Below are 9,226 nucleotides of genomic sequence, written 5' to 3'. Positions count from 1 at the left end.
CTTTATCGAGCCCATCTTTGCATGAAATGTTCCCTTGGTATCTCTAATATTCTTGAAGAGATCTCTAGTCTTTCCCATTCTGTTGTTTTCCTCTATTTGTTTGCATTGATTGCTGAAGAAGGCTTTCTTATCTCTTCTTGCTATTCTTTGGAACTCTGCATTCAGATGCTTATATCTTTCCTTTTCTCCTTTGCTTTTTGCTTCTCTTCTTTTCACAGCTATTTGTAAGGCCTCCCCAGACAGCCATTTTGCTTTCTTTTCCATGGGGATGGTCTTGATCCCTGTCTCCTGTACAATGTCACGAACCTCATTCCATAGTTCATCAGGCACCCCTATCTAACTTTTTCCTTTAAGCTACCTCAAATCTTATGTGATATAGTAGGATCATTGGTGAAGAAAAAAATTCAAAATACCTAAGTCAAAAAAATATTAAATTTATTTATATGCTTTATTGTCAAGATCCAGTAACATAACCTGTTAATGCTGCTTCTCAATAAACCATTCTTCATTTTCTCTCTTCTTAACCTGTAATTTATATGTATATTACAAATTCATGAATATGCTGATTTTTACCTTAATGAGTTTTACCTCCTTTTGAATCCGTTCATTCATTTGTTGTTGTTGTTATTAATTCATGACAGTAGGAGACCTAGCTGAAAGCCGTAAGAGCATATCCTGGGCCTCCTATGCTGGAAGGCTGCACAATCGAGCAAGTGATTGATGAGACATAACAGCATTTCTGTTTGTAAGATGGCATGATCAGTGCTGGCCGGCATGATAGAAAGATCTAAAGGGCAATTCTGAACGTCTCTCTGCTAGCGACATATATGCCATTCTACCAGTTGCTCTCCATTCTGCAGCCAAGACCTCTGTAGCTTCTCAGTGGTTCCAGGCAGAGTAGAGAAGCAAGGACATCTTTTTGCAATGTGGTGTGCCTTTCTTACCTCAAAATTGACTAAATTCGAAAGCCAACTTTGTAACCTCTCTTCGAAAGCGTTCAGTTCAGTCGCTCAGTCGTGTCCGACTCTTTGCGACCCCATGAATTCGTGAGTCTACAATTAGAAAAGTCTTTCGTTCCTCAATCAGCGGGTACCAGATCCATTTAACAAGCGTCAATACTCTCACCCCTGCCTTCTTGGATTTCCATAAAACTTGCTATGAAGGCAAGCAGATCAAAATGGACTGCTCCCAGAAGTAAATTGAAAAGATGCTCCAACCTCTTCTTATGCATTGAAAGGCATCAAAGTGAAGTCACTCAGTCGTGTCTGACTCTTTGCGACCCCATGGTTTGTAGCCCACCAGGCTCCTCTGTCCATGGGATTCTCCAGGCAAGAATACTGGAGTGGGTTGCCATTTCCTTCTCATGAAAGGCATCAAACCTTCTTTTAAATCTTTGGTTATCGTAGTCATAGTTAATAACCTAGCTGTGCTCAGTCACTCAGTCGTGTCCAACTCTTTGCAATCCCACGGGCTATAGACTGTAGACCACCAGATTTTTCTGTCCATGGGATTTTACAGGCAAGAATACTGGAATGGATTGCCATTCCCTTCTCCAGGGGATCGTCCTGATCCAGGGGTTGAGCCCGCATCGCTTGCATCTCCTGCACTGGCAGGCAGATTCCTTACTGCTAGCACCACCTGGGCAGTAACAGCTAAAACTGTCACATCTGGGCGATCAGAAGCTGCTTTTTGGTGCTCCAGACAAATACACTGAATACTAGCCGGTTTTTTTCCAAACTGTAAAATAGATTCTCATATCATATAAAATACCAAATGTTAATATAAATAGTATTAATTAATATTAGCAAGAACAGCTTACTGAAAAAAATACATAATCATATCAAGTCACAGACCCTTAAGATATAAAGCAATAATCTCATCTGGTCCAAGACAGTAATGATTATTATTCATGTTTTTTTTTAAGTATCTTTGCTAAAACCATGGCCAACTATTAATTTTCGTCTTTAGAACTTTGAAGAAAAAAAAATCTTGGCAGGGATAGGAGTGGATTGATTGTCCTTATAAGACCTCTGTCATGTTTTCCAAAGAGATGCTTCACAATTTGTATACTTAGATGGACTTACAATTTCCCAGTAGTTAATGCCATGGAAAGGGTGTGTAAAACACACTCTTGTTCCTGACACATGAAGTCCACTAAAATCTTTCTTCTAACATGTATTTCTTCTAGAAGGATAAAGGTATAAAAATCTTGAAAGATATATGGTTTCTAAAGATAAGTAGGTCAAAATATATATTGAGTCTGGCAGGTACCAATGGTGCCACTTACTCCCTTCCACAGAGAAGCAGATGCCTGGGCACCCTCCCACCATGGCTTCTGTCCTGCGCTGATATTGCTGACATGAAAATAGACTACTTTTACAACAGTAATGATGTTATAGAATTGACAATTAACTTTTTAAAGCCAGAAACTTGCTATACATTTTGGTATTGATATGGTTAGAGTTTTTTCACCTTTGCTAAGATATAACTGATCCATAATATTGTGTAATTTTAAGGTGTATCACATGATGATTTGATACATATGTCCTTAGTTTTTTTAACTGAAGATAATATAACCAAAAATAAATAAATAAATGAAAAGGTAACGCTGATCTTATAGCAAAAGTAGTTCTAAGAGAAAAGTTTAAAGTGATAAATTTCTACACTAAATATAAAGGAAGATCTCAAATAAACAACATAACTTTGCTAATGAAATGAAAGGAATCAAGGAAAAATAATCTGCACATTAGGAATTGCAACATATTTTTTAAATATAGTGATATCTAATCAGTCAGGAGGAAAGATATATTTCACATATAATGTAATGTTTGTGAGTAACTGAAACCGTTCATTTTATATCCTCGTTATTTCAGGGATCTTCAATTTTTTATGGTAGAAATTTGTGGATCATGTATTATATATTTCTACCCATCATTAGATTTGAAGTCAATGGGGATGATTTGTAAGATAATAGACGTTAGGCACATCACTTGAGTCTTTAGTATTTCTGATCCTTACCTATAAACGGGAAATAAAGTTTTATCCTCTGGCTGCACACAAGGAGTTTGTGAGTGTCAAACGAGATAAATATATGATAAAGCATCTTCAGAATTTCAAAGTACTAAACAAAAGTAAGAAATGTTAGCTATGGGGCTTTCTTGATGGCTCAGTGGTAAAGAACCTCCTGCCAATGCAGGAGAAATGTGTTTGATCCCTGATCTGGGAAGATCCCACATGCTGCAGAGCAGCCAAGCCCATGTGCCACAACTGTCAAGCCTGTGCTCTAAACTCCATGTGCTGTGGCTACTGGAGCCCTCATACCCACAGCCTGTGCTTGGCAGGAGAAGCCACCGCAATGAGAAGCCAGCACACCGCAGCTAGAGACAGCCCCCAATCGCCACAACTAGAGAAAGGCCCGTGCAACACTAAAGATCCATAACACCCAAAAATAAATAAATCACTGGTTTTTAAAAAATGTTAGCTATGATATTCTAGATGATTCAGGGCTATTGTTATAAACGTCAATCTTTGTCGTATGCTGGAATAAGTGATATCTTGTGAATTGCCTAGCTCCTCAGCGCTCCATGTTCCTCACTTTGTAGGCCAATATTCAGTGTTTTTGTAAATTCTGAAGTCTTCTTTTTAGAATCTAGGCTGTGATTATTAAATAAATATGAAAGGGGCAAAACACACACACATAGATATACACACACATTCTCTGTTTTTGTTTATTATTAACACTTTAATAATATTAAAAAGGCAGCCACTCTCCTTTTAAAGAATCGGCACTTTTTTTTTGTACAATTAAAACGTAATCATAAACTGTAAAATTGCCTACGCTGTATCCTCTTGTCAGGGAAACTATGTAGGCTCTGATTTATCATCCTGTGAGACTTTTCTTCTTCCCACCCAAATTCAACTCTCTAGTACCTGTGTTTCTTCTATACTTAGGGACTCAGTTCTGAGAAGACAACCTAGGAGAGAACTAAAACGAACATTTTATTTGCACCTCCTGAGTCATTTTGATTCACACAGGTAAGAGTCAGGGTTTAAATTAGGCAATTTCTGGCTGGGCAAGTTATGCTGTTCCTAAAATGGAACAGAGAGGCTGGAGGTGTGACAGTAGTGTAAAACGACTCACCGCCAGCCACAATTAGACTTTCTCAATCACCTGCCAAGTGTTGGACAGGCCTGGACACCGGGCTGCCCAGCCCCTGCTAAAGACTTCCTTGACTTCTGGTAATCTTCCTCAGCTACTGAAAACTATTGATCTCGTTTCCACACATCTCAATGGTAATCGGCTTGTCTTCAAGCGTCCCCATGGATACCACAGACCAACCCGACCTCTTAAATAAGCAGAGTTGATTCCTATTAATATTTTCTCTCCTCTGAGTTAAAGAGTCAGACACCACCAACTGTGGCAACTTTTAATTTGTTCTTAAAATAGGACAGACATTTCCAGATGATCCACTCATATGAGGCCCTATTTCTGAGAGTGATTCAGCAGTATAATTGGTACCCAGAGAGATGGTGATACAGGTTTCATCTAGGTAGTACCTAAATGGAAAAAAAAAAAAAAAATCACAGAATAAACTAAATAAGCTGTGTGTGTGTGTGTGTGTGTGTGTGTGTGTGTGTGTTAGTTGCTTAGTCGTGTCTGACTCTTTGCAACCCCATAGACTGTAACCCACCAGGCCTCTCTGTCCATGGGATTCTCCAGGCAAGAACAGTGGAGTGGATTGCCATTTCCTTCTCCAAAAGAAACTATAGAAAGAAAGAAAGTGAAGTCGCTCAGTCATGTCCGACTCTTTGTGACCCCATGGACTGTAGCCTACCAGGCTCCTCCATCCATGGAATTTTCCAGGCAGGAGTACTAGAGTGGGTTGCCATTTCCTTCTCCATAAATAAGCCATAGGGGTTTTGAAATCAATTTAAATCCTTAATCTGTCACTTTTTAGCTATTTGTGATTATCTATAAAAATGTTGCTCAGTTGCTCAGTCATGTCTGACTCTTTTCGACCCCACGGACTGCAGCACACCAGGCTTCCATGTCCTTCACAGTCTCCCGGAGTTTGCGCAAATTCATGTCTGTTGAATCAGTGATGCCATCCAATCATTTCATCTTCTGTCGTCCCTTTCTCCTCCTGTTCAGTTCAGCTCAGTTACTCAGTCGTGTCCGACTCTTTGCAACCCCATGGACTGCAGCAAGCCAGGTTTCCCTGTCCATCACCAACTCCCCAAGCTTACTCAAACTCATGCCCATCGAGTCAGTGATGCCATCCAACCATCTCATCTTCTGTCGACCCCTTCTCCTCCTGCGTTCAATCTTTCCCAGCATCAGGGTCTTTTCCAATGAGTCGGCTCTTCGTATCAGGTGGCCAAAGTGTTGGAGCTTCAGCTTCAGCATCAGTCCTTCCAAAGAATATTCGGGCTTGATTTCCTTTAAGATTGACTGGTTTGATTTTGCCATCCAAGGGATTCTCAAGAATCTTTTCCAGCACCACAGTTCAAAAGCATCGCTTCTTCAATGCTCAGTCTTCTTTATATATATTTATTTTTTATACATATAAATATTTGTTGTTTAATTGCTAAGTCTGACTCTTTCGGGACCCCATGGACTGTAAGCTACCAAGCTCCTCCGTCCATAGAATTTCCCAGGCAAGAATACTGGAGTGAGTTGCCATTTCCTTCTCCAGGGATCTTCCCAACCCAGCATCAAATCTTTATCTCCCGAATTACCACTGAGCCACCAGGAAAGCCTACATATATATGCACACTTTGGTTGTTTCCATGTCTTGGCTATTGTAAAGAGTGCTGCAATGAGCATTAGGGGGCATGTATATTTTTGAATCATGTTTTTCTCCAGATATATGCCCAGGAGAGGGATTATGGAATCATATGATAGCTTTATTTTTAGCTTTTTAAGGAACTTCGTATTGTTCTCCATAATAGCTCTACCAGTTTACATTCCCACCAATAGTGTGTAGTACACCATACCCTCTTCAGCATTTATTATCTTTTGGTGATAATAATAGATAACAAAATATAGATTTTGTGATAAATGGCCATTCTAACCAGTATGAGGTTATACCTCACTGTAGTTTTGATTTGCATTTGTCTGATAATTAGTAATGTTGAGCATCTTTTCATGTGGTGACATTCAGTTGAGAACTCTGACCTCCAGAACTATAATATATAAAATTCTGAGGGGTTTTTTGCTGTTGCTGTTTTATTTCTTTTTGGTTATGTGGGATCTTTTTGCCATGTGGGCTTTTCTCTAGTTGCAGGGAGTGGTGGCTACTCCTTAGCTGAGGTGCTCAGGCTTCTCATTGCTGCGGCTTCCTTGTTATGGAGCACAGTTCTAGGCACACAGGCTTCTGTAGTTGCAGCTCCCTGGGCTCCAGAGCACAGGCTCAGTAGTTACCATGCACCGGCTTAGCTGCCCTGGAGCATGTGGGTTCTTTCCAGATCAGGGATAGAACCCACGTCTCCTGCATTGGCAGACAGATTCTTTACCACTGAGCCACAAGACCAATTCTGTTGTTTTAAGACACTAAATTTGTGGCAACTTGTTATAATAGCTACAGATAACTGGCATTCATGCCTATCAAGTCCAGCCCATCTCTCATCCCTACCCTGGCCTGCTGTTACCCATTATCTCCTGCTTTCTGCTTCCTGTGTACATATATTGTTACAAAAAATACATATATATTTTTCCAAAATTTTCTTTCTTTCTTATACAGAATTTCCATACTATATACAAACTCTTTGCACCTAGGCTGTTGTTTTTTGTTTTTTTTTTTTTTACTAAACAACATACATTTATGTTCTTTGTTAGCACCTGCACAGGACTCCATAGTGAGGATGATCTATAACTCATTCAACCAGTCCTTAAATGATCAACATTTAGGTGGATTCCGATCTCTGCTAATAAAAATGGAACTTTATTAAGAATGACTTTATGAACATGATCTCTAATAATCAGGGAGCTGTGTTCTCACACTAGATTTCTAGACATGTTTCCCTACAGTAAAAGTATATTTTCGTGTGTGTGTGCTTGCTGAAACGCGTCAGTTCTGTTGGATTCTTAGTGACCCCATCGACTCCTCTGTCCATGGATTTCCCAGGCAAGAATACTGGAGTGGGTTGCCATGCCCCCCTCCAGGGGATCTTCCTGACCCAAGGATCGAACCCGGGCCTCCTGCACTGTCAGGCAGGTTCTTTGCCACGAGCACCACTTGGAAAGTCCATGTTCTTTTGTAAATATTGTCAAGTCCCCTCCATAGAAGTCATACTGCAACAAGTTTTCACTGCAACAAGCAATACATGAGAATCCCTACATCTTCACAATCTCTCCAAAAGCACGAGCTGTCAAACATTTGTGTTTTTGCCAATCTGATGGTTGGAAATCGTTTTTAGCGTAGTTTTTAATTTTCATTGTCCTTATGTGTGACAGTAAGACACTCAAATAGGCCATATATGTCCAGGCAGGTTCAGATTTTCTGTACAGAAAAGATCTAAGGGTGCTTTCTAGTTAAACAAGGTTGAGAAGTGTTGATTGTGCATAACTAGTATCGGGAGAGTAGCGGTCTGATAAATTTGATGGCGTTAGTAAGGCTTGAATGGAATGAGAGCTCCCCCAGGCACTGGCCACCACCGTCACTGGCTAATGGTTCGTAGGCAGGTCTTACAAGCTGCCTGTGTTCTATCACGGGTCCTTGTAATAAAATGCTGTATCCTTGAATGCGTGTAAGTTGAGTTTCTTTTCCCACTGTATCGTTAGGTAATCCATCTGAACCATTTCAACCTTATTTCATCATCTGATCACAATTAGCCTCCTGGCCTGCTTGGGGGATAGTATGCCTGCTCTTTGTGGGGAAAAGCTATGGGCAGATGACATTTCAGGTCCTTCACTGTAGGATTTCAGCCACCAGGTGGCACTAAAGTGTTTATGCTATGCTATGCTAAGTCACTTCAGTCGTGTCCGACTCTGTGCGACCCCATAGACGGCAGCCCACCAGGCTCCCCCGTCCCTGGGATTCTCCAGGCAAGAACACTGGAGTGGGTTGCCATTTCCTTCTCCAATGCATGAAAGTGAAGAGTGAAAGTGAAGTCGCTCAGTCGCGTCCGACTCTTAGCGACCCCATGGATTGCAGCCTAACAGGCTCCTCCATCCATGGGATTTTCCAGGCAAGTGTACTGGAGTGGGGTGCCATTGCCAGCCACCAGGTGGCACTAAAGTGTTTAATGTATTCAAATCAATCATTTGCACTGTCCGTTTGTCAAGACTGCGGCTAATTTGCCTGTGAATTATTTATGACAATGTAGTTACAGCTACTCTATTAGCTTCCTATCACTGCTGTAACAAACTGCTACAACGTATTGGCTTAAAACAATACAACGTATTATCTTACAGTTCTGCTGGTCAGAAGTCCAAAGTGGGTCTTGCTGCCTTAAAAGCAAGGTATTGACAGAACTGCGTTCCTTCTAGAAGCTCTAGGAAAGAACTCTATTTTTGGCCTTCCCCAGCTTTTAGAGGCTGCCTGTATCTTTTTACCAGTAATGTCACTTCCCCCATGGAATGCTTTGTACCATCTCAGTTTCACCAGACAGAGGGCCCTGACCACTAGTCCTCCATGAAATGTACATTGGATTGTGGGATTAAGTGACTAAAGTAGTTCAAGAACGGAACTTGTCAAAAAAAAAAAAAAGAACGGAACTTATCTTCTGCATACATCATTACTCTGAAAACTCATGTTATCCAGGTAGAGTTCTTTGCTCTCTGGCATCACCTTCCAGATCCAGTTTTAACTTCTATTCCTTGCTCTGAAACCTTGTCCCTTTTCCTATCTTGGGACCTGGCCAATCCACTAGAAGCACACACTGACTCTTGCTCTTGAGTCTAATGAAAATGCTAGGTCCTCAATTTCACTTCTTTATTAGTTAGTCCACACCACCACCCCGCTTGCTGCAGAGTCAAAAGCTCTGCCACAGGAAAAGCAAAGCACACACGCCCCATCCGCAGACAGGTGGAAGGATGGGGAAGGGAACTAACATTTCTCAGGCATCTCCCATGGGTGCAGGGACATTCACAGACATCCTCTTCTTTGCTCTTCACTATACGATAAAGCATGTTTCATAGGACCATTTTATAGATGACCAAAGTAGGAAACTCCTAAGGACTAAATAATAGCCTCCCCAAGTCACTCATTAGAAGATGGAAAGA

The sequence above is a fragment of the Bos grunniens genome, chromosome 23 (genome assembly GCF_055505025.1).
Source record: "Bos grunniens cultivar Pamir isolate PY7600 chromosome 23, Bosgru_T2T1.0, whole genome shotgun sequence".
Lineage (NCBI taxonomy): Eukaryota > Metazoa > Chordata > Mammalia > Artiodactyla > Bovidae > Bos > Bos grunniens.
The sequence above is the reverse complement of the archived record's forward strand: the minus strand, read 5'-3'. Positions refer to the sequence as shown.